This window comes from Meleagris gallopavo, chromosome 12 (assembly GCF_000146605.3).
Source record: "Meleagris gallopavo isolate NT-WF06-2002-E0010 breed Aviagen turkey brand Nicholas breeding stock chromosome 12, Turkey_5.1, whole genome shotgun sequence".
Lineage (NCBI taxonomy): Eukaryota > Metazoa > Chordata > Aves > Galliformes > Phasianidae > Meleagris > Meleagris gallopavo.
This window is the reverse complement of record NC_015022.2, coordinates 16,869,842-16,874,028: the sequence shown is the minus strand read 5'-3', so window position 1 is coordinate 16,874,028 and position 4,187 is coordinate 16,869,842. Positions and strand designations below refer to the sequence as shown.

General features: G+C 50.3%; 1 long non-coding RNA gene across 1 annotated transcript; it reads right to left on the bottom strand.

Moving 5' to 3' along the window:
- Positions 1–90: 90 nt before the first annotated feature.
- LOC109369664 lies at positions 91–4,157 on the bottom strand. The gene is made up of 2 exons (XR_002119064.1): positions 2,265–4,157; positions 91–1,415 (listed from the first exon to the last, which is right to left on the bottom strand). It is a non-coding gene; the product is annotated as an uncharacterized LOC109369664 (long non-coding RNA).
- Positions 4,158–4,187: the final 30 nt, after the last annotated feature.

The window sequence follows — 4,187 nt, the reverse complement described above, 5'->3', positions numbered from 1 at the left end:
TTTTTGGAATGGAAGCTTAGCTTTTGGAAGAGCTCTGCAACCACAAAGGAAGAGCACACGGCTGCTGGCTGGGCGGCGTCCTGGCCCTGCTTCACTGCTGTGCAGCTGAAGTTGTGTGAGCTTCCAGCCCAGCTGTTCCAGTGCTGGCACACAGCCTGCCTATATTGCCAGCTCCAGAGCCAGCATCTTCCAAAACTTCCATGAGTTTTTATAAAGCAGTCAATGACTGCAATGGAATAGGTCTCCTCAGCTCGGTTTTGGGGCTGACCCACGTGCAGACACGTTTTATTGCAGATTTCTGTCGTGATGGGCTGTTGGATATGCAGGCTCTGCTCCGATTCATCTGACTTCTGATGGCTTTGGTTTTGAAATGCGTGCTTGGTATAAGGCATTTTCAGCACAGAGCAAAATGTGCAGTGATAAATGAATACTTTCATTCCTTCTTCTGTCTCTACCACAGTTTACAAACCGAGATTCTTCCTGTATGCTACGTAATGAGCTGTAGTGCTGGAAGGGCAGCAGCCACCGAACGTGGGAGCTGCACTGCGGTGCTGGGCCGTGGGATGGCAATGTTGTCCTGGCTTGAGAGCAAGCAGCAGCTGGTGACATTTTTCTGTCCCTTGAACGTGTGCCTTCCGAGTGATTCAGCTGAGAGGAGAAATGAGGATTGGTCCGTGTCAAGGGATGGGATGAAAAAGTGGGTGCTGGAACTGGGGCAGGAGTTTCTGCATCATTCAGGAAAATGCAGAGCTGCTGGAAATACTGTGACAAAGACAAATGCTGCTGGTTGCCCAGCTAGATTTTTTCCATCGTGAGTCTGTTACCTTGAAAGTATGAAGTATGCTCATTTTCCAGTGTCTGGGTAGATTTTACTGTATCGGTTTAAGTACTGGAACATTAATAATTAAAGCTGCTGGAGTACTGGGAAACTAGTTTGTTCCTTAAGTATGATTTTAAAATATGTTAAAAGATGCATAGGGTAGAAGGCACATCCTGTAAGCAGGCTCACGACTGTGGATATGTTGGCAATCAGAACTGATGGGGAAAAAGATGATTGCAGTGCAAGACAGTCTCTCTTTCCTATATAGGGTAATGTCCTCTAAGTGGAAGAAACTTTCTCCTGTTCTGCTCCTTTATTCCAAAGGGATAGCATCTATACTGCATGCGTACAGAACAGTTTGCTGCTTCAAGTGCGTGGCTTTTTCTTCATTTAAAAATAGGATTACTGTTTTGTTCATCTGATTTGGAGTCCAGACTGCACGGGTCTGTCGAGAGGGCTCTCCCTGTTAGTGTGTGTGCTAATCTCACAGGAGCAGTGGGATGGGAGCTCGGAGGTGTGCTGCATGCAGGCGGTGTGCATCCCCTTCAGACCTGGGAGAGCCCTCACGGTATTTCCTCGAGCAATCCCACAAAATCTGCATGCAGAATAGAAAGCACACTGCATAAAAATTGGCATGTTTGTGCTTGTATGCACCTTTACATTGGGAGAATACCTCACCTTTTGTTTTATGCTAGCAGTAATGCACAACGTCAAGTATTTGTTAAGACTGTAGGAGCTGTGCTAAGAGGGGAAAGCGCTTAGATGTGGTGATGTGCCTGCGGAGGGCTGCTTGGCTGTGTGCTGTGTGCTGCATGGCTGTGCTGAGAGCTGCGGCTCTTCAGATGTGCTCATGCAGTGATGATTCTCCCTGCAGTGTCCTTCGAAGCGAAGCAGTTCCTGACCCCTGGCAGTGCTGAAGCCCTGTGCAGGATGCTCGCAGGACGTCTCGCCCTGGCAGCACGCCCCAGACATACTTGGTTACGGCTTTTCTGTAAGCCTCAGACAACAGGGCAGCAATGTTCCTTCAGGTAGAGGCTGAAGCCTGCACGTGGGTGGCATTAATGTACCTGTCTGGAAGAAGGAAGGCAGCCAGCCTCCTGCTGCAGTGTGAGGCTTGGGTTTGCCCACCACCCATACAGCTGCTGCTCAGCCTTTTAGCTGTCAGTGTGATGCACACAACTGCATTGCTTGCAGACCTGTGACAGTAGGAAGGCTGAGTGTGTGTGCTCTCACAGGGCATAGGATGGCACTGGGACGTGTGCTTTTCCTCTACCCAAAGTGGGAATGTGCCAGAATAAATCCCAGGACAGTGAAAACAGCACGGCAGAGCAGCACTCACTCCTCACATGTGAGCTGGGCTGGGTTTAGCTGCGCTCTGTGGAGTGAATTGGAGTCCCACTGTGGTCCTGCTGGCTAACAGCAGGCTCCCAAAGGGCTGTCCTACCTGCTCTGAAGGCAGTGTGGGGAGGATGCTGGCTGCCTCTCCTCGCTGCTCCTCGCTTCATCGTTTCCATGTGTGCTGAACTTGCATGAAGTTTTCAGTTCTGATGACTAACTCCTTTTCTTCATGGGAAGAAGCCAGCTGACAGCTCCACTGCCCCAACCCTCCTTTTTTATTGCCTTTTAACCACACTAGCTCTGCCTTTTCCTGCAATTCATAGGCCGCAGCATCTTTCCCTTGAATCAGGAGATTTTTCCTGCTGATCTGGAGCACGCTGAGAGTAATCCTGTTCCTGCTCACAAACTTGCCACATCTCCCTCTCTTGGAAAAGAGCAGAGGCCTTTTTATTTTAGCTTGAACATCTGTCATTTTCCCATGCTTTAGGACCTGATGATTGTGGGGAGGAAGAAGTGGAGGAGAGGGGAGAAGCAGAGTTGGTGAGGCTCCTTTTAAGGAAGATTTCCAAGGGGGAATAACAAATCTAGAGTGGCATGGGCTGAGGGTAGCTCCAGGAGAAAGAGATCAGGTCAACAACAGTTGGAAATAGCAGCAAAGCATTGTAAATCCTGGGACATAGCAGAGAATTACACTTTTTTTTTTTTTTTCCCCACTTTCCCTGCCTTCTGCCTTTTAGTTCTGCTTTTCTTCCTTTTCCCACAAACACATGTCACACAGTATTACCGTGTTCCTCTTGTTGGTAACTAAAAGCAGACCTGCTTTTCTTTCATTTGCTTCCATTTCTTCTCCAGTTTCTATTTTATTTTTGCTTAATACAATCAACTGTTATGACACTCGTGGTATTTATTGCTGCTGAGCTCGTTGGTGCTGACCTCGCTATCAGGCTTGTGCTATCACAGGAGCAATAAAGCCACTTACAAGCATTCTTTTTCAAGATGTACCGTCATTTGTCAGATAATTGGTTTGTAGCATTACCTGCTGTTTCCTAGAAATGTGGCACTTATTGTAGAAAGACCATAAAAACCCATCCTATGTGCCTGTTTGTGTCAGGAGAGGCTGGTTTGGAGCTCCCTTTCACAATGCTCCTTGCTCAATAACATGCTGCCATATGCTGAGACTTTCGTCTGAGCTTGTCGTGGATGACACCGCAATATAAATAACTTCTTTTATAAGATGCAAAGGGAAAGACTGGCAATTGGAGATGCAAAGCTGCGTAGGAAGTGGAAGAAACCACAGTGATAAGTGGGTGGGCAGTGGGCTGGACTAGATGTACTGCTTCTGGAGGTTTTTTCCTTTAAAATGTCAAGGCTCAGGGGCTGCAGCGTTTGAAGCCTAAGCTCTCTGTAGATGAAATGCACGTGGAGAGTTAGCGTGGGCAAAGAGAAAGAAAACACTGTTGAGCAGTCATTATGGCCTCGGGATGGAAATAGCCTGACCTATTTCTGGGGGCTTTAATTAGCAAGGTGGGGACGATGGAGCTGCTCGTGCCTGCGTTTCCCCCTGGCAGCAGAGCAGGGTTGAATGCAGCGGCACCAAGCAAAGCTGGGGCTGGAGGGCTGTGTCCCAGCGGTGTGGGGAGAGCTGGTGTCCATCTGTGCTAAACCGAGGACAGTGCAGAAGTGGGCGCTTCAGGCTGTGAGCCGCGTGTCTGCAGGGATGGATGCTCGCGCTGGGACTGCCGCCCGTCTTGGCTGCGGATGGTCTCCGAGAGACTCCGGTCTGAGGCTCCCAGTCCCGGCTCCCGTGCTGGGCTCTGGGATCTCAGCGCCGGGTCCTGCCCCGAGGTTCGGGATTCAGCCCCGGCTCCGGCCCTGCACTCAGCGTCTGCTCTCTCAGTCCCGGCTTCCGCCCCGGGCTCTCTCTCGCTCTGCTACCTCAGTCCCGGTCCCCCCTGGGGTCCCTACGCCCTCCGCGGCAGTCCCTGCACCCCCGCCCCGCCCCCGGCTACGCACCCGAGGTCCCGAGTTC